Source organism: Crinia signifera, unplaced genomic scaffold (genome assembly GCF_055691185.1).
Source record: "Crinia signifera unplaced genomic scaffold, ASM5569118v1 HAP2_SCAFFOLD_605, whole genome shotgun sequence".
Lineage (NCBI taxonomy): Eukaryota > Metazoa > Chordata > Amphibia > Anura > Myobatrachidae > Crinia > Crinia signifera.
The window spans coordinates 1-23,484 of record NW_028142498.1 but is presented as its reverse complement, the minus strand read 5'-3'; the positions used below and the strand labels follow the sequence as shown (position 1 = coordinate 23,484).

The following is a 23,484-nucleotide window of genomic DNA, read 5'->3' as shown; positions in this document are numbered from 1 at the left end:
AAAACCAAGCCATTTCAAATGGAGAGGGAGGGGGGGTCCAAAAATGCCATTGCTGTGATCCAGTTGATGTTTCCGTGGTAAGATCGTAGGTAAGTCACATAGTGTTTGCATATTTATTGGGAGGTCGCAGCGATTGATAAGTCCTTTAATTTAGGCAGGCTTCCGGTCTTTTGCCTAGGCCGCACATGCTGATATCAAGTGTAGTGTCACGTAAAAATATTTAACTGCCTCGATTCCAGAAAGTACAATTCAAGGAGTCAAGAAATAGTCACAAAATGATACACTGGAGGCAGGATTTCAAAGTATTTATGCACAAGGGTTAAACCTTGAAGCAGCAAATGCATGCATTTCTAAATACAAAGGTGCACAAACAATTGATACTCCAAATCAAGTGCCAGGAATGGAAATAGTCTATTTTTGGATAACAGATTAGGAAGGTGCACCGGTCCTGGAAGTACTGCAATACCAGGTCAATGCGTGGAGTGGACAGAGCAAGCTCTTCTTCCATCTCCCTGTTCTAAAAATCCATTTAATATATGGCCCCCAGATAGGGGGCGTATCAGATATTATAAACTGATAAGAACAGATACTACACTTGATCTTAGCCAAAAGGCCGAGAAGCGATAACCCGAATGGGCTCCCAGCAAACCGCGCGAACCTGAATTCGGCCAGCAATACTGGTGGAGAGGAGATCAGCACCACGGACACATCTAACACACACACATCACTTCTTTGTCGTTGCAGTCTGAAAGATACCTGGCTGTACGGCAGGTGTGATTAGGACTTGAAGTGCTGGACAGGGACCGGAGGACGAGTAGCCATCCAACTGATTTTGTGATTAGGTCGTCGGCGGGCGGGAAGGGAGCCTCAGCTGGGTAGGAGGCCAAATTTGCATGTGCTCCGCCCCGTCTGTTGACGTCGCGTCAACAGACACACACCCACTAGGCAGACGACCAACAGGCAAGCAGCAGCAGCCAGCTGTCTCCTCGCTCTTTGCTGCTGCATGCCTGTGTCCCTGACGAACTGCTGCTGACTAAATCAATCAGCTAGCTGCTGCAGAGGAGAAGGAGGAATCTTGCACAATCAGGTGCAATGACGGCTTTCCTGTTTTGAGCCCATTCAGCAGCAGTAGTAGACAGTCAGATGGACAGGCATTCATGTGGCAGGACCCTTTGTGTGACATCACAATCTGCCCTCTATGACATCACAAGCTGCTCACTCGGAATCCGGCGGAACCTGACAGCCAGACAGTCACTTGGAACAGACAGGCAGACAGGACAGTCATGTGTAGGTGAGCTGGGTGGGCCAATGTTTTCTTTTATTGGCAGTTACCACCCAAATGATGGTCCGAAGAAGGTAAGTGATACTTTTTCTAAATTCCCCCCTCTCAATGATCATCAATTGTTTGGCTCGGAAAAAAAATGGAAGAGGAAAAAAAATTCCCATAACAAAAGAAATGAGGAAAAAAAATTCCCAAAACAAAAGAAATGAGGAAAAAAAATTCCCAAAACAAAAGAGAGAAAAGAGCGCGCAAAAAGAAAAGAAAAAAATATAAGAAATAAAGAAAGAAAGAAAGAGAGAGGAAAAAAAAAAACCAAGCCATTTCAAATGGAGAGGGAGGGGGGGTCCAAAAATGCCATTGCTGTGATCCAGTTGATGTTTCCGTGGTAAGATCGTAGGTAAGTCACATAGTGTTTGCATATTTATTGGGAGGTCGCAGCGATTGATAAGTCCTTTAATTTAGGCAGGCTTCCGGTCTTTTGCCTAGGCCGCACATGCTGATATCAAGTGTAGTGTCACGTAAAAATATTTAACTGCCTCGATTCCAGAAAGTACAATTCAAGGAGTCAAGAAATAGTCACAAAATGATACACTGGAGGCAGGATTTCAAAGTATTTATGCACAAGGGTTAAACCTTGAAGCAGCAAATGCATGCATTTCTAAATACAAAGGTGCACAAACAATTGATACTCCAAATCAAGTGCCAGGAATGGAAATAGTCTATTTTTGGATAACAGATTAGGAAGGTGCACCGGTCCTGGAAGTACTGCAATACCAGGTCAATGCGTGGAGTGGACAGAGCAAGCTCTTCTTCCATCTCCCTGTTCTAAAAATCCATTTAATATATGGCCCCCAGATAGGGGGCGTATCAGATATTAAACTGATAAGAACAGATACTACACTTGATCTTAGCCAAAAGGCCGAGAAGCGATAACCCGAATGGGCTCCCAGCAAACCGCGCGAACCTGAATTCGGCCAGCAATACTGGTGGAGAGGAGATCAGCACCACGGACACATCTAACACACACACATCACTTCTTTGTCGTTGCAGTCTGAAAGATACCTGGCTGTACGGCAGGTGTGATTAGGACTTGAAGTGCTGGACAGGGACCGGAGGACGAGTAGCCATCCAACTGATTTTGTGATTAGGTCGTCGGCGGGCGGGAAGGGAGCCTCAGCTGGGTAGGAGGCCAAATTTGCATGTGCTCCGCCCCGTCTGTTGACGTCGCGTCAACAGACACACACCCACTAGGCAGACGACCAACAGGCAAGCAGCAGCAGCCAGCTGTCTCCTCGCTCTTTGCTGCTGCATGCCTGTGTCCCTGACGAACTGCTGCTGACTAAATCAATCAGCTAGCTGCTGCAGAGGAGAAGGAGGAATCTTGCACAATCAGGTGCAATGACGGCTTTCCTGTTTTGAGCCCATTCAGCAGCAGTAGTAGACAGTCAGATGGACAGGCATTCATGTGGCAGGACCCTTTGTGTGACATCACAATCTGCCCTCTATGACATCACAAGCTGCTCACTCGGAATCCGGCGGAACCTGACAGCCAGACAGTCACTTGGAACAGACAGGCAGACAGGACAGTCATGTGTAGGTGAGCTGGGTGGGCCAATGTTTTCTTTTATTGGCAGTTACCACCCAAATGATGGTCCGAAGAAGGTAAGTGATACTTTTTCTAAATTCCCCCCTCTCAATGATCATCAATTGTTTGGCTCGGAAAAAAAATGGAAGAGGAAAAAAAATTCCCATAACAAAAGAAATGAGGAAAAAAAATTCCCAAAACAAAAGAAATGAGGAAAAAAAATTCCCAAAACAAAAGAGAGAAAAGAGCGCGCAAAAAGAAAAGAAAAAAATATAAGAAATAAAGAAAGAAAGAAAGAGAGAGGAAAAAAAAAAACCAAGCCATTTCAAATGGAGAGGGAGGGGGGGTCCAAAAATGCCATTGCTGTGATCCAGTTGATGTTTCCGTGGTAAGATCGTAGGTAAGTCACATAGTGTTTGCATATTTATTGGGAGGTCGCAGCGATTGATAAGTCCTTTAATTTAGGCAGGCTTCCGGTCTTTTGCCTAGGCCGCACATGCTGATATCAAGTGTAGTGTCACGTAAAAATATTTAACTGCCTCGATTCCAGAAAGTACAATTCAAGGAGTCAAGAAATAGTCACAAAATGATACACTGGAGGCAGGATTTCAAAGTATTTATGCACAAGGGTTAAACCTTGAAGCAGCAAATGCATGCATTTCTAAATACAAAGGTGCACAAACAATTGATACTCCAAATCAAGTGCCAGGAATGGAAATAGTCTATTTTTGGATAACAGATTAGGAAGGTGCACCGGTCCTGGAAGTACTGCAATACCAGGTCAATGCGTGGAGTGGACAGAGCAAGCTCTTCTTCCATCTCCCTGTTCTAAAAATCCATTTAATATATGGCCCCCAGATAGGGGGCGTATCAGATATTAAACTGATAAGAACAGATACTACACTTGATCTTAGCCAAAAGGCCGAGAAGCGATAACCCGAATGGGCTCCCAGCAAACCGCGCGAACCTGAATTCGGCCAGCAATACTGGTGGAGAGGAGATCAGCACCACGGACACATCTAACACACACACATCACTTCTTTGTCGTTGCAGTCTGAAAGATACCTGGCTGTACGGCAGGTGTGATTAGGACTTGAAGTGCTGGACAGGGACCGGAGGACGAGTAGCCATCCAACTGATTTTGTGATTAGGTCGTCGGCGGGCGGGAAGGGAGCCTCAGCTGGGTAGGAGGCCAAATTTGCATGTGCTCCGCCCCGTCTGTTGACGTCGCGTCAACAGACACACACCCACTAGGCAGACGACCAACAGGCAAGCAGCAGCAGCCAGCTGTCTCCTCGCTCTTTGCTGCTGCATGCCTGTGTCCCTGACGAACTGCTGCTGACTAAATCAATCAGCTAGCTGCTGCAGAGGAGAAGGAGGAATCTTGCACAATCAGGTGCAATGACGGCTTTCCTGTTTTGAGCCCATTCAGCAGCAGTAGTAGACAGTCAGATGGACAGGCATTCATGTGGCAGGACCCTTTGTGTGACATCACAATCTGCCCTCTATGACATCACAAGCTGCTCACTCGGAATCCGGCGGAACCTGACAGCCAGACAGTCACTTGGAACAGACAGGCAGACAGGACAGTCATGTGTAGGTGAGCTGGGTGGGCCAATGTTTTCTTTTATTGGCAGTTACCACCCAAATGATGGTCCGAAGAAGGTAAGTGATACTTTTTCTAAATTCCCCCCTCTCAATGATCATCAATTGTTTGGCTCGGAAAAAAAATGGAAGAGGAAAAAAAATTCCCATAACAAAAGAAATGAGGAAAAAAAATTCCCAAAACAAAAGAAATGAGGAAAAAAAATTCCCAAAACAAAAGAGAGAAAAGAGCGCGCAAAAAGAAAAGAAAAAAATATAAGAAATAAAGAAAGAAAGAAAGAGAGAGGAAAAAAAAAAACCAAGCCATTTCAAATGGAGAGGGAGGGGGGGTCCAAAAATGCCATTGCTGTGATCCAGTTGATGTTTCCGTGGTAAGATCGTAGGTAAGTCACATAGTGTTTGCATATTTATTGGGAGGTCGCAGCGATTGATAAGTCCTTTAATTTAGGCAGGCTTCCGGTCTTTTGCCTAGGCCGCACATGCTGATATCAAGTGTAGTGTCACGTAAAAATATTTAACTGCCTCGATTCCAGAAAGTACAATTCAAGGAGTCAAGAAATAGTCACAAAATGATACACTGGAGGCAGGATTTCAAAGTATTTATGCACAAGGGTTAAACCTTGAAGCAGCAAATGCATGCATTTCTAAATACAAAGGTGCACAAACAATTGATACTCCAAATCAAGTGCCAGGAATGGAAATAGTCTATTTTTGGATAACAGATTAGGAAGGTGCACCGGTCCTGGAAGTACTGCAATACCAGGTCAATGCGTGGAGTGGACAGAGCAAGCTCTTCTTCCATCTCCCTGTTCTAAAAATCCATTTAATATATGGCCCCCAGATAGGGGGCGTATCAGATATTAAACTGATAAGAACAGATACTACACTTGATCTTAGCCAAAAGGCCGAGAAGCGATAACCCGAATGGGCTCCCAGCAAACCGCGCGAACCTGAATTCGGCCAGCAATACTGGTGGAGAGGAGATCAGCACCACGGACACATCTAACACACACACATCACTTCTTTGTCGTTGCAGTCTGAAAGATACCTGGCTGTACGGCAGGTGTGATTAGGACTTGAAGTGCTGGACAGGGACCGGAGGACGAGTAGCCATCCAACTGATTTTGTGATTAGGTCGTCGGCGGGCGGGAAGGGAGCCTCAGCTGGGTAGGAGGCCAAATTTGCATGTGCTCCGCCCCGTCTGTTGACGTCGCGTCAACAGACACACACCCACTAGGCAGACGACCAACAGGCAAGCAGCAGCAGCCAGCTGTCTCCTCGCTCTTTGCTGCTGCATGCCTGTGTCCCTGACGAACTGCTGCTGACTAAATCAATCAGCTAGCTGCTGCAGAGGAGAAGGAGGAATCTTGCACAATCAGGTGCAATGACGGCTTTCCTGTTTTGAGCCCATTCAGCAGCAGTAGTAGACAGTCAGATGGACAGGCATTCATGTGGCAGGACCCTTTGTGTGACATCACAATCTGCCCTCTATGACATCACAAGCTGCTCACTCGGAATCCGGCGGAACCTGACAGCCAGACAGTCACTTGGAACAGACAGGCAGACAGGACAGTCATGTGTAGGTGAGCTGGGTGGGCCAATGTTTTCTTTTATTGGCAGTTACCACCCAAATGATGGTCCGAAGAAGGTAAGTGATACTTTTTCTAAATTCCCCCCTCTCAATGATCATCAATTGTTTGGCTCGGAAAAAAAATGGAAGAGGAAAAAAAATTCCCATAACAAAAGAAATGAGGAAAAAAAATTCCCAAAACAAAAGAAATGAGGAAAAAAAATTCCCAAAACAAAAGAGAGAAAAGAGCGCGCAAAAAGAAAAGAAAAAAATATAAGAAATAAAGAAAGAAAGAAAGAGAGAGGAAAAAAAAAAACCAAGCCATTTCAAATGGAGAGGGAGGGGGGGTCCAAAAATGCCATTGCTGTGATCCAGTTGATGTTTCCGTGGTAAGATCGTAGGTAAGTCACATAGTGTTTGCATATTTATTGGGAGGTCGCAGCGATTGATAAGTCCTTTAATTTAGGCAGGCTTCCGGTCTTTTGCCTAGGCCGCACATGCTGATATCAAGTGTAGTGTCACGTAAAAATATTTAACTGCCTCGATTCCAGAAAGTACAATTCAAGGAGTCAAGAAATAGTCACAAAATGATACACTGGAGGCAGGATTTCAAAGTATTTATGCACAAGGGTTAAACCTTGAAGCAGCAAATGCATGCATTTCTAAATACAAAGGTGCACAAACAATTGATACTCCAAATCAAGTGCCAGGAATGGAAATAGTCTATTTTTGGATAACAGATTAGGAAGGTGCACCGGTCCTGGAAGTACTGCAATACCAGGTCAATGCGTGGAGTGGACAGAGCAAGCTCTTCTTCCATCTCCCTGTTCTAAAAATCCATTTAATATATGGCCCCCAGATAGGGGGCGTATCAGATATTAAACTGATAAGAACAGATACTACACTTGATCTTAGCCAAAAGGCCGAGAAGCGATAACCCGAATGGGCTCCCAGCAAACCGCGCGAACCTGAATTCGGCCAGCAATACTGGTGGAGAGGAGATCAGCACCACGGACACATCTAACACACACACATCACTTCTTTGTCGTTGCAGTCTGAAAGATACCTGGCTGTACGGCAGGTGTGATTAGGACTTGAAGTGCTGGACAGGGACCGGAGGACGAGTAGCCATCCAACTGATTTTGTGATTAGGTCGTCGGCGGGCGGGAAGGGAGCCTCAGCTGGGTAGGAGGCCAAATTTGCATGTGCTCCGCCCCGTCTGTTGACGTCGCGTCAACAGACACACACCCACTAGGCAGACGACCAACAGGCAAGCAGCAGCAGCCAGCTGTCTCCTCGCTCTTTGCTGCTGCATGCCTGTGTCCCTGACGAACTGCTGCTGACTAAATCAATCAGCTAGCTGCTGCAGAGGAGAAGGAGGAATCTTGCACAATCAGGTGCAATGACGGCTTTCCTGTTTTGAGCCCATTCAGCAGCAGTAGTAGACAGTCAGATGGACAGGCATTCATGTGGCAGGACCCTTTGTGTGACATCACAATCTGCCCTCTATGACATCACAAGCTGCTCACTCGGAATCCGGCGGAACCTGACAGCCAGACAGTCACTTGGAACAGACAGGCAGACAGGACAGTCATGTGTAGGTGAGCTGGGTGGGCCAATGTTTTCTTTTATTGGCAGTTACCACCCAAATGATGGTCCGAAGAAGGTAAGTGATACTTTTTCTAAATTCCCCCCTCTCAATGATCATCAATTGTTTGGCTCGGAAAAAAAATGGAAGAGGAAAAAAAATTCCCATAACAAAAGAAATGAGGAAAAAAAATTCCCAAAACAAAAGAAATGAGGAAAAAAAATTCCCAAAACAAAAGAGAGAAAAGAGCGCGCAAAAAGAAAAGAAAAAAATATAAGAAATAAAGAAAGAAAGAAAGAGAGAGGAAAAAAAAAAACCAAGCCATTTCAAATGGAGAGGGAGGGGGGGTCCAAAAATGCCATTGCTGTGATCCAGTTGATGTTTCCGTGGTAAGATCGTAGGTAAGTCACATAGTGTTTGCATATTTATTGGGAGGTCGCAGCGATTGATAAGTCCTTTAATTTAGGCAGGCTTCCGGTCTTTTGCCTAGGCCGCACATGCTGATATCAAGTGTAGTGTCACGTAAAAATATTTAACTGCCTCGATTCCAGAAAGTACAATTCAAGGAGTCAAGAAATAGTCACAAAATGATACACTGGAGGCAGGATTTCAAAGTATTTATGCACAAGGGTTAAACCTTGAAGCAGCAAATGCATGCATTTCTAAATACAAAGGTGCACAAACAATTGATACTCCAAATCAAGTGCCAGGAATGGAAATAGTCTATTTTTGGATAACAGATTAGGAAGGTGCACCGGTCCTGGAAGTACTGCAATACCAGGTCAATGCGTGGAGTGGACAGAGCAAGCTCTTCTTCCATCTCCCTGTTCTAAAAATCCATTTAATATATGGCCCCCAGATAGGGGGCGTATCAGATATTAAACTGATAAGAACAGATACTACACTTGATCTTAGCCAAAAGGCCGAGAAGCGATAACCCGAATGGGCTCCCAGCAAACCGCGCGAACCTGAATTCGGCCAGCAATACTGGTGGAGAGGAGATCAGCACCACGGACACATCTAACACACACACATCACTTCTTTGTCGTTGCAGTCTGAAAGATACCTGGCTGTACGGCAGGTGTGATTAGGACTTGAAGTGCTGGACAGGGACCGGAGGACGAGTAGCCATCCAACTGATTTTGTGATTAGGTCGTCGGCGGGCGGGAAGGGAGCCTCAGCTGGGTAGGAGGCCAAATTTGCATGTGCTCCGCCCCGTCTGTTGACGTCGCGTCAACAGACACACACCCACTAGGCAGACGACCAACAGGCAAGCAGCAGCAGCCAGCTGTCTCCTCGCTCTTTGCTGCTGCATGCCTGTGTCCCTGACGAACTGCTGCTGACTAAATCAATCAGCTAGCTGCTGCAGAGGAGAAGGAGGAATCTTGCACAATCAGGTGCAATGACGGCTTTCCTGTTTTGAGCCCATTCAGCAGCAGTAGTAGACAGTCAGATGGACAGGCATTCATGTGGCAGGACCCTTTGTGTGACATCACAATCTGCCCTCTATGACATCACAAGCTGCTCACTCGGAATCCGGCGGAACCTGACAGCCAGACAGTCACTTGGAACAGACAGGCAGACAGGACAGTCATGTGTAGGTGAGCTGGGTGGGCCAATGTTTTCTTTTATTGGCAGTTACCACCCAAATGATGGTCCGAAGAAGGTAAGTGATACTTTTTCTAAATTCCCCCCTCTCAATGATCATCAATTGTTTGGCTCGGAAAAAAAATGGAAGAGGAAAAAAAATTCCCATAACAAAAGAAATGAGGAAAAAAAATTCCCAAAACAAAAGAAATGAGGAAAAAAAATTCCCAAAACAAAAGAGAGAAAAGAGCGCGCAAAAAGAAAAGAAAAAAATATAAGAAATAAAGAAAGAAAGAAAGAGAGAGGAAAAAAAAAAACCAAGCCATTTCAAATGGAGAGGGAGGGGGGGTCCAAAAATGCCATTGCTGTGATCCAGTTGATGTTTCCGTGGTAAGATCGTAGGTAAGTCACATAGTGTTTGCATATTTATTGGGAGGTCGCAGCGATTGATAAGTCCTTTAATTTAGGCAGGCTTCCGGTCTTTTGCCTAGGCCGCACATGCTGATATCAAGTGTAGTGTCACGTAAAAATATTTAACTGCCTCGATTCCAGAAAGTACAATTCAAGGAGTCAAGAAATAGTCACAAAATGATACACTGGAGGCAGGATTTCAAAGTATTTATGCACAAGGGTTAAACCTTGAAGCAGCAAATGCATGCATTTCTAAATACAAAGGTGCACAAACAATTGATACTCCAAATCAAGTGCCAGGAATGGAAATAGTCTATTTTTGGATAACAGATTAGGAAGGTGCACCGGTCCTGGAAGTACTGCAATACCAGGTCAATGCGTGGAGTGGACAGAGCAAGCTCTTCTTCCATCTCCCTGTTCTAAAAATCCATTTAATATATGGCCCCCAGATAGGGGGCGTATCAGATATTAAACTGATAAGAACAGATACTACACTTGATCTTAGCCAAAAGGCCGAGAAGCGATAACCCGAATGGGCTCCCAGCAAACCGCGCGAACCTGAATTCGGCCAGCAATACTGGTGGAGAGGAGATCAGCACCACGGACACATCTAACACACACACATCACTTCTTTGTCGTTGCAGTCTGAAAGATACCTGGCTGTACGGCAGGTGTGATTAGGACTTGAAGTGCTGGACAGGGACCGGAGGACGAGTAGCCATCCAACTGATTTTGTGATTAGGTCGTCGGCGGGCGGGAAGGGAGCCTCAGCTGGGTAGGAGGCCAAATTTGCATGTGCTCCGCCCCGTCTGTTGACGTCGCGTCAACAGACACACACCCACTAGGCAGACGACCAACAGGCAAGCAGCAGCAGCCAGCTGTCTCCTCGCTCTTTGCTGCTGCATGCCTGTGTCCCTGACGAACTGCTGCTGACTAAATCAATCAGCTAGCTGCTGCAGAGGAGAAGGAGGAATCTTGCACAATCAGGTGCAATGACGGCTTTCCTGTTTTGAGCCCATTCAGCAGCAGTAGTAGACAGTCAGATGGACAGGCATTCATGTGGCAGGACCCTTTGTGTGACATCACAATCTGCCCTCTATGACATCACAAGCTGCTCACTCGGAATCCGGCGGAACCTGACAGCCAGACAGTCACTTGGAACAGACAGGCAGACAGGACAGTCATGTGTAGGTGAGCTGGGTGGGCCAATGTTTTCTTTTATTGGCAGTTACCACCCAAATGATGGTCCGAAGAAGGTAAGTGATACTTTTTCTAAATTCCCCCCTCTCAATGATCATCAATTGTTTGGCTCGGAAAAAAAATGGAAGAGGAAAAAAAATTCCCATAACAAAAGAAATGAGGAAAAAAAATTCCCAAAACAAAAGAAATGAGGAAAAAAAATTCCCAAAACAAAAGAGAGAAAAGAGCGCGCAAAAAGAAAAGAAAAAAATATAAGAAATAAAGAAAGAAAGAAAGAGAGAGGAAAAAAAAAAACCAAGCCATTTCAAATGGAGAGGGAGGGGGGGTCCAAAAATGCCATTGCTGTGATCCAGTTGATGTTTCCGTGGTAAGATCGTAGGTAAGTCACATAGTGTTTGCATATTTATTGGGAGGTCGCAGCGATTGATAAGTCCTTTAATTTAGGCAGGCTTCCGGTCTTTTGCCTAGGCCGCACATGCTGATATCAAGTGTAGTGTCACGTAAAAATATTTAACTGCCTCGATTCCAGAAAGTACAATTCAAGGAGTCAAGAAATAGTCACAAAATGATACACTGGAGGCAGGATTTCAAAGTATTTATGCACAAGGGTTAAACCTTGAAGCAGCAAATGCATGCATTTCTAAATACAAAGGTGCACAAACAATTGATACTCCAAATCAAGTGCCAGGAATGGAAATAGTCTATTTTTGGATAACAGATTAGGAAGGTGCACCGGTCCTGGAAGTACTGCAATACCAGGTCAATGCGTGGAGTGGACAGAGCAAGCTCTTCTTCCATCTCCCTGTTCTAAAAATCCATTTAATATATGGCCCCCAGATAGGGGGCGTATCAGATATTAAACTGATAAGAACAGATACTACACTTGATCTTAGCCAAAAGGCCGAGAAGCGATAACCCGAATGGGCTCCCAGCAAACCGCGCGAACCTGAATTCGGCCAGCAATACTGGTGGAGAGGAGATCAGCACCACGGACACATCTAACACACACACATCACTTCTTTGTCGTTGCAGTCTGAAAGATACCTGGCTGTACGGCAGGTGTGATTAGGACTTGAAGTGCTGGACAGGGACCGGAGGACGAGTAGCCATCCAACTGATTTTGTGATTAGGTCGTCGGCGGGCGGGAAGGGAGCCTCAGCTGGGTAGGAGGCCAAATTTGCATGTGCTCCGCCCCGTCTGTTGACGTCGCGTCAACAGACACACACCCACTAGGCAGACGACCAACAGGCAAGCAGCAGCAGCCAGCTGTCTCCTCGCTCTTTGCTGCTGCATGCCTGTGTCCCTGACGAACTGCTGCTGACTAAATCAATCAGCTAGCTGCTGCAGAGGAGAAGGAGGAATCTTGCACAATCAGGTGCAATGACGGCTTTCCTGTTTTGAGCCCATTCAGCAGCAGTAGTAGACAGTCAGATGGACAGGCATTCATGTGGCAGGACCCTTTGTGTGACATCACAATCTGCCCTCTATGACATCACAAGCTGCTCACTCGGAATCCGGCGGAACCTGACAGCCAGACAGTCACTTGGAACAGACAGGCAGACAGGACAGTCATGTGTAGGTGAGCTGGGTGGGCCAATGTTTTCTTTTATTGGCAGTTACCACCCAAATGATGGTCCGAAGAAGGTAAGTGATACTTTTTCTAAATTCCCCCCTCTCAATGATCATCAATTGTTTGGCTCGGAAAAAAAATGGAAGAGGAAAAAAAATTCCCATAACAAAAGAAATGAGGAAAAAAAATTCCCAAAACAAAAGAAATGAGGAAAAAAAATTCCCAAAACAAAAGAGAGAAAAGAGCGCGCAAAAAGAAAAGAAAAAAATATAAGAAATAAAGAAAGAAAGAAAGAGAGAGGAAAAAAAAAAACCAAGCCATTTCAAATGGAGAGGGAGGGGGGGTCCAAAAATGCCATTGCTGTGATCCAGTTGATGTTTCCGTGGTAAGATCGTAGGTAAGTCACATAGTGTTTGCATATTTATTGGGAGGTCGCAGCGATTGATAAGTCCTTTAATTTAGGCAGGCTTCCGGTCTTTTGCCTAGGCCGCACATGCTGATATCAAGTGTAGTGTCACGTAAAAATATTTAACTGCCTCGATTCCAGAAAGTACAATTCAAGGAGTCAAGAAATAGTCACAAAATGATACACTGGAGGCAGGATTTCAAAGTATTTATGCACAAGGGTTAAACCTTGAAGCAGCAAATGCATGCATTTCTAAATACAAAGGTGCACAAACAATTGATACTCCAAATCAAGTGCCAGGAATGGAAATAGTCTATTTTTGGATAACAGATTAGGAAGGTGCACCGGTCCTGGAAGTACTGCAATACCAGGTCAATGCGTGGAGTGGACAGAGCAAGCTCTTCTTCCATCTCCCTGTTCTAAAAATCCATTTAATATATGGCCCCCAGATAGGGGGCGTATCAGATATTAAACTGATAAGAACAGATACTACACTTGATCTTAGCCAAAAGGCCGAGAAGCGATAACCCGAATGGGCTCCCAGCAAACCGCGCGAACCTGAATTCGGCCAGCAATACTGGTGGAGAGGAGATCAGCACCACGGACACATCTAACACACACACATCACTTCTTTGTCGTTGCAGTCTGAAAGATACCTGGCTGTACGGCAGGTGTGATTAGGACTTGAAGTGCTGGACAGGGACCGGAGGACGAGTAGCCATCCAACTGATTTTGTGATTAGGTCGTCGGCGGGCGGGAAGGGAGCCTCAGCTGGGTAGGAGGCCAAATTTGCATGTGCTCCGCCCCGTCTGTTGACGTCGCGTCAACAGACACACACCCACTAGGCAGACGACCAACAGGCAAGCAGCAGCAGCCAGCTGTCTCCTCGCTCTTTGCTGCTGCATGCCTGTGTCCCTGACGAACTGCTGCTGACTAAATCAATCAGCTAGCTGCTGCAGAGGAGAAGGAGGAATCTTGCACAATCAGGTGCAATGACGGCTTTCCTGTTTTGAGCCCATTCAGCAGCAGTAGTAGACAGTCAGATGGACAGGCATTCATGTGGCAGGACCCTTTGTGTGACATCACAATCTGCCCTCTATGACATCACAAGCTGCTCACTCGGAATCCGGCGGAACCTGACAGCCAGACAGTCACTTGGAACAGACAGGCAGACAGGACAGTCATGTGTAGGTGAGCTGGGTGGGCCAATGTTTTCTTTTATTGGCAGTTACCACCCAAATGATGGTCCGAAGAAGGTAAGTGATACTTTTTCTAAATTCCCCCCTCTCAATGATCATCAATTGTTTGGCTCGGAAAAAAAATGGAAGAGGAAAAAAAATTCCCATAACAAAAGAAATGAGGAAAAAAAATTCCCAAAACAAAAGAAATGAGGAAAAAAAATTCCCAAAACAAAAGAGAGAAAAGAGCGCGCAAAAAGAAAAGAAAAAAATATAAGAAATAAAGAAAGAAAGAAAGAGAGAGGAAAAAAAAAAACCAAGCCATTTCAAATGGAGAGGGAGGGGGGGTCCAAAAATGCCATTGCTGTGATCCAGTTGATGTTTCCGTGGTAAGATCGTAGGTAAGTCACATAGTGTTTGCATATTTATTGGGAGGTCGCAGCGATTGATAAGTCCTTTAATTTAGGCAGGCTTCCGGTCTTTTGCCTAGGCCGCACATGCTGATATCAAGTGTAGTGTCACGTAAAAATATTTAACTGCCTCGATTCCAGAAAGTACAATTCAAGGAGTCAAGAAATAGTCACAAAATGATACACTGGAGGCAGGATTTCAAAGTATTTATGCACAAGGGTTAAACCTTGAAGCAGCAAATGCATGCATTTCTAAATACAAAGGTGCACAAACAATTGATACTCCAAATCAAGTGCCAGGAATGGAAATAGTCTATTTTTGGATAACAGATTAGGAAGGTGCACCGGTCCTGGAAGTACTGCAATACCAGGTCAATGCGTGGAGTGGACAGAGCAAGCTCTTCTTCCATCTCCCTGTTCTAAAAATCCATTTAATATATGGCCCCCAGATAGGGGGCGTATCAGATATTAAACTGATAAGAACAGATACTACACTTGATCTTAGCCAAAAGGCCGAGAAGCGATAACCCGAATGGGCTCCCAGCAAACCGCGCGAACCTGAATTCGGCCAGCAATACTGGTGGAGAGGAGATCAGCACCACGGACACATCTAACACACACACATCACTTCTTTGTCGTTGCAGTCTGAAAGATACCTGGCTGTACGGCAGGTGTGATTAGGACTTGAAGTGCTGGACAGGGACCGGAGGACGAGTAGCCATCCAACTGATTTTGTGATTAGGTCGTCGGCGGGCGGGAAGGGAGCCTCAGCTGGGTAGGAGGCCAAATTTGCATGTGCTCCGCCCCGTCTGTTGACGTCGCGTCAACAGACACACACCCACTAGGCAGACGACCAACAGGCAAGCAGCAGCAGCCAGCTGTCTCCTCGCTCTTTGCTGCTGCATGCCTGTGTCCCTGACGAACTGCTGCTGACTAAATCAATCAGCTAGCTGCTGCAGAGGAGAAGGAGGAATCTTGCACAATCAGGTGCAATGACGGCTTTCCTGTTTTGAGCCCATTCAGCAGCAGTAGTAGACAGTCAGATGGACAGGCATTCATGTGGCAGGACCCTTTGTGTGACATCACAATCTGCCCTCTATGACATCACAAGCTGCTCACTCGGAATCCGGCGGAACCTGACAGCCAGACAGTCACTTGGAACAGACAGGCAGACAGGACAGTCATGTGTAGGTGAGCTGGGTGGGCCAATGTTTTCTTTTATTGGCAGTTACCACCCAAATGATGGTCCGAAGAAGGTAAGTGATACTTTTTCTAAATTCCCCCCTCTCAATGATCATCAATTGTTTGGCTCGGAAAAAAAATGGAAGAGGAAAAAAAATTCCCATAACAAAAGAAATGAGGAAAAAAAATTCCCAAAACAAAAGAAATGAGGAAAAAAAATTCCCAAAACAAAAGAGAGAAAAGAGCGCGCAAAAAGAAAAGAAAAAAATATAAGAAATAAAGAAAGAAAGAAAGAGAGAGGAAAAAAAAAAACCAAGCCATTTCAAATGGAGAGGGAGGGGGGGTCCAAAAATGCCATTGCTGTGATCCAGTTGATGTTTCCGTGGTAAGATCGTAGGTAAGTCACATAGTGTTTGCATATTTATTGGGAGGTCGCAGCGATTGATAAGTCCTTTAATTTAGGCAGGCTTCCGGTCTTTTGCCTAGGCCGCACATGCTGATATCAAGTGTAGTGTCACGTAAAAATATTTAACTGCCTCGATTCCAGAAAGTACAATTCAAGGAGTCAAGAAATAGTCACAAAATGATACACTGGAGGCAGGATTTCAAAGTATTTATGCACAAGGGTTAAACCTTGAAGCAGCAAATGCATGCATTTCTAAATACAAAGGTGCACAAACAATTGATACTCCAAATCAAGTGCCAGGAATGGAAATAGTCTATTTTTGGATAACAGATTAGGAAGGTGCACCGGTCCTGGAAGTACTGCAATACCAGGTCAATGCGTGGAGTGGACAGAGCAAGCTCTTCTTCCATCTCCCTGTTCTAAAAATCCATTTAATATATGGCCCCCAGATAGGGGGCGTATCAGATATTAAACTGATAAGAACAGATACTACACTTGATCTTAGCCAAAAGGCCGAGAAGCGATAACCCGAATGGGCTCCCAGCAAACCGCGCGAACCTGAATTCGGCCAGCAATACTGGTGGAGAGGAGATCAGCACCACGGACACATCTAACACACACACATCACTTCTTTGTCGTTGCAGTCTGAAAGATACCTGGCTGTACGGCAGGTGTGATTAGGACTTGAAGTGCTGGACAGGGACCGGAGGACGAGTAGCCATCCAACTGATTTTGTGATTAGGTCGTCGGCGGGCGGGAAGGGAGCCTCAGCTGGGTAGGAGGCCAAATTTGCATGTGCTCCGCCCCGTCTGTTGACGTCGCGTCAACAGACACACACCCACTAGGCAGACGACCAACAGGCAAGCAGCAGCAGCCAGCTGTCTCCTCGCTCTTTGCTGCTGCATGCCTGTGTCCCTGACGAACTGCTGCTGACTAAATCAATCAGCTAGCTGCTGCAGAGGAGAAGGAGGAATCTTGCACAATCAGGTGCAATGACGGCTTTCCTGTTTTGAGCCCATTCAGCAGCAGTAGTAGACAGTCAGATGGACAGGCATTCATGTGGCAGGACCCTTTGTGTGACATCACAATCTGCCCTCTATGACATCACAAGCTGCTCACTCGGAATCCGGCGGAACCTGACAGCCAGACAGTCACTTGGAACAGACAGGCAGACAGGACAGTCATGTGTAGGTGAGCTGGGTGGGCCAATGTTTTCTTTTATTGGCAGTTACCACCCAAATGATGGTCCGAAGAAGGTAAGTGATACTTTTTCTAAATTCCCCCCTCTCAATGATCATCAATTGTTTGGCTCGGAAAAAAAAATGGAAGAGGAAAAAAAATTCCCATAACAAAAGAAATGAGGAAAAAAAATTCCCAAAACAAAAGAAATGAGGAAAAAAAATTCCCAAAACAAAAGAGAGAAAAGAGCGCGCAAAAAGAAAAGAAAAAATATAAGAAATAAAGAAAGAAAGAAAGAGAGAGGAAAAAAAAAAACCAAGCCATTTCAAATGGAGAGGGAGGGGGGGTCCAAAAATGCCATTGCTGTGATCCAGTTGATGTTTCCGTGGTAAGATCGTAGGTAAGTCACATAGTGTTTGCATATTTATTGGGAGGTCGCAGCGATTGATAAGTCCTTTAATTTAGGCAGGCTTCCGGTCTTTTGCCTAGGCCGCACATGCTGATATCAAGTGTAGTGTCACGTAAAAATATTTAACTGCCTCGATTCCAGAAAGTACAATTCAAGGAGTCAAGAAATAGTCACAAAATGATACACTGGAGGCAGGATTTCAAAGTATTTATGCACAAGGGTTAAACCTTGAAGCAGCAAATGCATGCATTTCTAAATACAAAGGTGCACAAACAATTGATACTCCAAATCAAGTGCCAGGAATGGAAATAGTCTATTTTTGGATAACAGATTAGGAAGGTGCACCGGTCCTGGAAGTACTGCAATACCAGGTCAATGCGTGGAGTGGACAGAGCAAGCTCTTCTTCCATCTCCCTGTTCTAAAAATCCATTTAATATATGGCCCCCAGATAGGGGGCGTATCAGATATTAAACTGATAAGAACAGATACTACACTTGATCTTAGCCAAAAGGCCGAGAAGCGATAACCCGAATGGGCTCCCAGCAAACCGCGCGAACCTGAATTCGGCCAGCAATACTGGTGGAGAGGAGATCAGCACCACGGACACATCTAACACACACACATCACTTCTTTGTCGTTGCAGTCTGAAAGATACCTGGCTGTACGGCAGGTGTGATTAGGACTTGAAGTGCTGGACAGGGACCGGAGGACGAGTAGCCATCCAACTGATTTTGTGATTAGGTCGTCGGCGGGCGGGAAGGGAGCCTCAGCTGGGTAGGAGGCCAAATTTGCATGTGCTCCGCCCCGTCTGTTGACGTCGCGTCAACAGACACACACCCACTAGGCAGACGACCAACAGGCAAGCAGCAGCAGCCAGCTGTCTCCTCGCTCTTTGCTGCTGCATGCCTGTGTCCCTGACGAACTGCTGCTGACTAAATCAATCAGCTAGCTGCTGCAGAGGGAGAAGGAGGAATCTTGCACAATCAGGTGCAATGACGGCTTTCCTGTTTTGAGCCCATTCAGCAGCAGTAGTAGACAGTCAGATGGACAGGCATTCATGTGGCAGGACCCTTTGTGTGACATCACAATCTGCCCTCTATGACATCACAAGCTGCTCACTCGGAATCCGGCGGAACCTGACAGCCAGACAGTCACTTGGAACAGACAGGCAGACAGGACAGTCATGTGTAGGTGAGCTGGGTGGGCCAATGTTTTCTTTTATTGGCAGTTACCACCCAAATGATGGTCCGAAGAAGGTAAGTGATACTTTTTCTAAATTCCCCCTCTCAATGATCATCAATTGTTTGGCTCGGAAAAAAAATGGAAGAGGAAAAAAAATTCCCATAACAAAAGAAATGAGGAAAAAAAATTCCCAAAACAAAAGAAATGAGGAAAAAAAATTCCCAAAACAAAAGAGAGAAAAGAGCGCGCAAAAAGAAAAGAAAAAAATATAAGAAATAAAGAAAGAAAGAAAGAGAGAGGAAAAAAAAAAAACCAAGCCATTTCAAATGGAGAGGGAGGGGGGGTCCAAAAATGCCATTGCTGTGATCCAGTTGATGTTTCCGTGGTAAGATCGTAGGTAAGTCACATAGTGTTTGCATATTTATTGGGAGGTCGCAGCGATTGATAAGTCCTTTAATTTAGGCAGGCTTCCGGTCTTTTGCCTAGGCCGCACATGCTGATATCAAGTGTAGTGTCACGTAAAAATATTTAACTGCCTCGATTCCAGAAAGTACAATTCAAGGAGTCAAGAAATAGTCACAAAATGATACACTGGAGGCAGGATTTCAAAGTATTTATGCACAAGGGTTAAACCTTGAAGCAGCAAATGCATGCATTTCTAAATACAAAGGTGCACAAACAATTGATACTCCAAATCAAGTGCCAGGAATGGAAATAGTCTATTTTTGGATAACAGATTAGGAAGGTGCACCGGTCCTGGAAGTACTGCAATACCAGGTCAATGCGTGGAGTGGACAGAGCAAGCTCTTCTTCCATCTCCCTGTTCTAAAAATCCATTTAATATATGGCCCCCAGATAGGGGGCGTATCAGATATTAAACTGATAAGAACAGATACTACACTTGATCTTAGCCAAAAGGCCGAGAAGCGATAACCCGAATGGGCTCCCAGCAAACCGCGCGAACCTGAATTCGGCCAGCAATACTGGTGGAGAGGAGATCAGCACCACGGACACATCTAACACACACACATCACTTCTTTGTCGTTGCAGTCTGAAGATACCTGGCTGTACGGCAGGTGTGATTAGGACTTGAAGTGCTGGACAGGGACCGGAGGACGAGTAGCCATCCAACTGATTTTGTGATTAGGTCGTCGGCGGGCGGGAAGGGAGCCTCAGCTGGGTAGGAGGCCAAATTTGCATGTGCTCCGCCCCGTCTGTTGACGTCGCGTCAACAGACACACACCCACTAGGCAGACGACCAACAGGCAAGCAGCAGCAGCCAGCTGTCTCCTCGCTCTTTGCTGCTGCATGCCTGTGTCCCTGACGAACTGCTGCTGACTAAATCAATCAGCTAGCTGCTGCAGAGGAGAAGGAGGAATCTTGCACAATCAGGTGCAATGACGGCTTTCCTGTTTTGAGCCCATTCAGCAGCAGTAGTAGACAGTCAGATGGACAGGCATTCATGTGGCAGGACCCTTTGTGTGACATCACAATCTGCCCTCTATGACATCACAAGCTGCTCACTCGGAATCCGGCGGAACCTGACAGCCAGACAGTCACTTGGAACAGACAGGCAGACAGGACAGTCATGTGTAGGTGAGCTGGGTGGGCCAATGTTTTCTTTTATTGGCAGTTACCACCCAAATGATGGTCCGAAGAAGGTAAGTGATACTTTTTCTAAATTCCCCCCTCTCAATGATCATCAATTGTTTGGCTCGGAAAAAAAATGGAAGAGGAAAAAAAATTCCCATAACAAAAGAAATGAGGAAAAAAAATTCCCAAAACAAAAGAAATGAGGAAAAAAAATTCCCAAAACAAAAGAGAGAAAAGAGCGCGCAAAAAGAAAAGAAAAAAATATAAGAAATAAAGAAAGAAAGAAAGAGAGAGGAAAAAAAAAAACCAAGCCATTTCAAATGGAGAGGGAGGGGGGGTCCAAAAATGCCATTGCTGTGATCCAGTTGATGTTTCCGTGGTAAGATCGTAGGTAAGTCACATAGTGTTTGCATATTTATTGGGAGGTCGCAGCGATTGATAAGTCCTTTAATTTAGGCAGGCTTCCGGTCTTTTGCCTAGGCCGCACATGCTGATATCAAGTGTAGTGTCACGTAAAAATATTTAACTGCCTCGATTCCAGAAAGTACAATTCAAGGAGTCAAGAAATAGTCACAAAATGATACACTGGAGGCAGGATTTCAAAGTATTTATGCACAAGGGTTAAACCTTGAAGCAGCAAATGCATGCATTTCTAAATACAAAGGTGCACAAACAATTGATACTCCAAATCAAGTGCCAGGAATGGAAATAGCTATTTTTGGATAACAGATTAGGAAGGTGCACCGGTCCTGGAAGTACTGCAATACCAGGTCAATGCGTGGAGTGGACAGAGCAAGCTCTTCTTCCATCTCCCTGTTCTAAAAATCCATTTAATATATGGCCCCCAGATAGGGGGCGTATCAGATATTAAACTGATAAGAACAGATACTACACTTGATCTTAGCCAAAAGGCCGAGAAGCGATAACCCGAATGGGCTCCCAGCAAACCGCGCGAACCTGAATTCGGCCAGCAATACTGGTGGAGAGGAGATCAGCACCACGGACACATCTAACACACACACATCACTTCTTTGTCGTTGCAGTCTGAAAGATACCTGGCTGTACGGCAGGTGTGATTAGGACTTGAAGTGCTGGACAGGGACCGGAGGACGAGTAGCCATCCAACTGATTTTGTGATTAGGTCGTCGGCGGGCGGGAAGGGAGCCTCAGCTGGGTAGGAGGCCAAATTTGCATGTGCTCCGCCCCGTCTGTTGACGTCGCGTCAACAGACACACACCCACTAGGCAGACGACCAACAGGCAAGCAGCAGCAGCCAGCTGTCTCCTCGCTCTTTGCTGCTGCATGCCTGTGTCCCTGACGAACTGCTGCTGACTAAATCAATCAGCTAGCTGCTGCAGAGGAGAAGGAGGAATCTTGCACAATCAGGTGCAATGACGGCTTTCCTGTTTTGAGCCCATTCAGCAGCAGTAGTAGACAGTCAGATGGACAGGCATTCATGTGGCAGGACCCTTTGTGTGACATCACAATCTGCCCTCTATGACATCACAAGCTGCTCACTCGGAATCCGGCGGAACCTGACAGCCAGACAGTCACTTGGAACAGACAGGCAGACAGGACAGTCATGTGTAGGTGAGCTGGGTGGGCCAATGTTTTCTTTTATTGGCAGTTACCACCCAAATGATGGTCCGAAGAAGGTAAGTGATACTTTTTCTAAATTCCCCCCTCTCAATGATCATCAATTGTTTGGCTCGGAAAAAAAATGGAAGAGGAAAAAAAATTCCCATAACAAAAGAAATGAGGAAAAAAAATTCCCAAAACAAAAGAAAATGAGGAAAAAAAATTCCCAAAACAAAAGAGAGAAAAGAGCGCGCAAAAAGAAAAGAAAAAAATATAAGAAATAAAGAAAGAAAGAAAGAGAGAGGAAAAAAAAAAACCAAGCCATTTCAAATGGAGAGGGAGGGGGGGTCCAAAAATGCCATTGCTGTGATCCAGTTGATGTTTCCGTGGTAAGATCGTAGGTAAGTCACATAGTGTTTGCATATTTATTGGGAGGTCGCAGCGATTGATAAGTCCTTTAATTTAGGCAGGCTTCCGGTCTTTTGCCTAGGCCGCACATGCTGATATCAAGTGTAGTGTCACGTAAAAATATTTAACTGCCTCGATTCCAGAAAGTACAATTCAAGGAGTCAAGAAATAGTCACAAAATGATACACTGGAGGCAGGATTTCAAAGTATTTATGCACAAGGGTTAAACCTTGAAGCAGCAAATGCATGCATTTCTAAATACAAAGGTGCACAAACAATTGATACTCCAAATCAAGTGCCAGGAATGGAAATAGTCTATTTTTGGATAACAGATTAGGAAGGTGCACCGGTCCTGGAAGTACTGCAATACCAGGTCAATGCGTGGAGTGGACAGAGCAAGCTCTTCTTCCATCTCCCTGTTCTAAAAATCCATTTAATATATGGCCCCCAGATAGGGGGCGTATCAGATATTAAACTGATAAGAACAGATACTACACTTGATCTTAGCCAAAAGGCCGAGAAGCGATAACCCGAATGGGCTCCCAGCAAACCGCGCGAACCTGAATTCGGCCAGCAATACTGGTGGAGAGGAGATCAGCACCACGGACACATCTAACACACACACATCACTTCTTTGTCGTTGCAGTCTGAAAGATACCTGGCTGTACGGCAGGTGTGATTAGGACTTGAAGTGCTGGACAGGGACCGGAGGACGAGTAGCCATCCAACTGATTTTGTGATTAGGTCGTCGGCGGGCGGGAAGGGAGCCTCAGCTGGGTAGGAGGCCAAATTTGCATGTGCTCCGCCCCGTCTGTTGACGTCGCGTCAACAGACACACACCCACTAGGCAGACGACCAACAGGCAAGCAGCAGCAGCCAGCTGTCTCCTCGCTCTTTGCTGCTGCATGCCTGTGTCCCTGACGAACTGCTGCTGACTAAATCAATCAGCTAGCTGCTGCAGAGGAGAAGGAGGAATCTTGCACAATCAGGTGCAATGACGGCTTTCCTGTTTTGAGCCCATTCAGCAGCAGTAGTAGACAGTCAGATGGACAGGCATTCATGTGGCAGGACCCTTTGTGTGACATCACAATCTGCCCTCTATGACATCACAAGCTGCTCACTCGGAATCCGGCGGAACCTGACAGCCAGACAGA

General features: G+C 45.7%; 15 non-coding genes across 15 annotated transcripts; all 15 read right to left on the bottom strand.

The window, feature by feature from the left end:
• Nucleotides 1–432: 432 nt before the first annotated feature.
• On the bottom strand, nucleotides 433–625 carry LOC146055803 (U2 spliceosomal RNA). Its single transcript, XR_014468946.1, has one exon. It is a non-coding gene; the product is annotated as a U2 spliceosomal RNA (small nuclear RNA).
• Nucleotides 626–2,022: 1,397 nt separating this feature from the next.
• On the bottom strand, nucleotides 2,023–2,213 carry LOC146055775 (U2 spliceosomal RNA). The gene has a single exon (XR_014468921.1). It is a non-coding gene; the product is annotated as a U2 spliceosomal RNA (small nuclear RNA).
• A 1,397-nt stretch (nucleotides 2,214–3,610) lies between these two features.
• Nucleotides 3,611–3,801, bottom strand: LOC146055774 (U2 spliceosomal RNA). Its single transcript, XR_014468920.1, has one exon. It is a non-coding gene; the product is annotated as a U2 spliceosomal RNA (small nuclear RNA).
• A 1,397-nt stretch (nucleotides 3,802–5,198) lies between these two features.
• LOC146055773 (U2 spliceosomal RNA) lies at nucleotides 5,199–5,389 on the bottom strand. Its single transcript, XR_014468919.1, has one exon. It is a non-coding gene; the product is annotated as a U2 spliceosomal RNA (small nuclear RNA).
• A 1,397-nt stretch (nucleotides 5,390–6,786) lies between these two features.
• LOC146055772 (U2 spliceosomal RNA) lies at nucleotides 6,787–6,977 on the bottom strand. Its single transcript, XR_014468918.1, has one exon. It is a non-coding gene; the product is annotated as a U2 spliceosomal RNA (small nuclear RNA).
• Nucleotides 6,978–8,374: 1,397 nt separating this feature from the next.
• LOC146055771 (U2 spliceosomal RNA) lies at nucleotides 8,375–8,565 on the bottom strand. Its single transcript, XR_014468917.1, has one exon. It is a non-coding gene; the product is annotated as a U2 spliceosomal RNA (small nuclear RNA).
• A 1,397-nt stretch (nucleotides 8,566–9,962) lies between these two features.
• On the bottom strand, nucleotides 9,963–10,153 carry LOC146055770 (U2 spliceosomal RNA). Its single transcript, XR_014468916.1, has one exon. It is a non-coding gene; the product is annotated as a U2 spliceosomal RNA (small nuclear RNA).
• A 1,397-nt stretch (nucleotides 10,154–11,550) lies between these two features.
• Nucleotides 11,551–11,741, bottom strand: LOC146055768 (U2 spliceosomal RNA). The gene has a single exon (XR_014468915.1). It is a non-coding gene; the product is annotated as a U2 spliceosomal RNA (small nuclear RNA).
• A 1,397-nt stretch (nucleotides 11,742–13,138) lies between these two features.
• LOC146055767 (U2 spliceosomal RNA) lies at nucleotides 13,139–13,329 on the bottom strand. Its single transcript, XR_014468914.1, has one exon. It is a non-coding gene; the product is annotated as a U2 spliceosomal RNA (small nuclear RNA).
• A 1,397-nt stretch (nucleotides 13,330–14,726) lies between these two features.
• LOC146055766 (U2 spliceosomal RNA) lies at nucleotides 14,727–14,917 on the bottom strand. Its single transcript, XR_014468913.1, has one exon. It is a non-coding gene; the product is annotated as a U2 spliceosomal RNA (small nuclear RNA).
• Nucleotides 14,918–16,314: 1,397 nt separating this feature from the next.
• On the bottom strand, nucleotides 16,315–16,505 carry LOC146055805 (U2 spliceosomal RNA). Its single transcript, XR_014468947.1, has one exon. It is a non-coding gene; the product is annotated as a U2 spliceosomal RNA (small nuclear RNA).
• Nucleotides 16,506–17,902: 1,397 nt separating this feature from the next.
• LOC146055801 (U2 spliceosomal RNA) lies at nucleotides 17,903–18,093 on the bottom strand. Its single transcript, XR_014468945.1, has one exon. It is a non-coding gene; the product is annotated as a U2 spliceosomal RNA (small nuclear RNA).
• Nucleotides 18,094–19,491: 1,398 nt separating this feature from the next.
• LOC146055789 (U2 spliceosomal RNA) lies at nucleotides 19,492–19,682 on the bottom strand. The gene has a single exon (XR_014468934.1). It is a non-coding gene; the product is annotated as a U2 spliceosomal RNA (small nuclear RNA).
• Nucleotides 19,683–21,077: 1,395 nt separating this feature from the next.
• Nucleotides 21,078–21,268, bottom strand: LOC146055777 (U2 spliceosomal RNA). Its single transcript, XR_014468923.1, has one exon. It is a non-coding gene; the product is annotated as a U2 spliceosomal RNA (small nuclear RNA).
• Nucleotides 21,269–22,666: 1,398 nt separating this feature from the next.
• Nucleotides 22,667–22,857, bottom strand: LOC146055765 (U2 spliceosomal RNA). Its single transcript, XR_014468912.1, has one exon. It is a non-coding gene; the product is annotated as a U2 spliceosomal RNA (small nuclear RNA).
• Nucleotides 22,858–23,484: the final 627 nt, after the last annotated feature.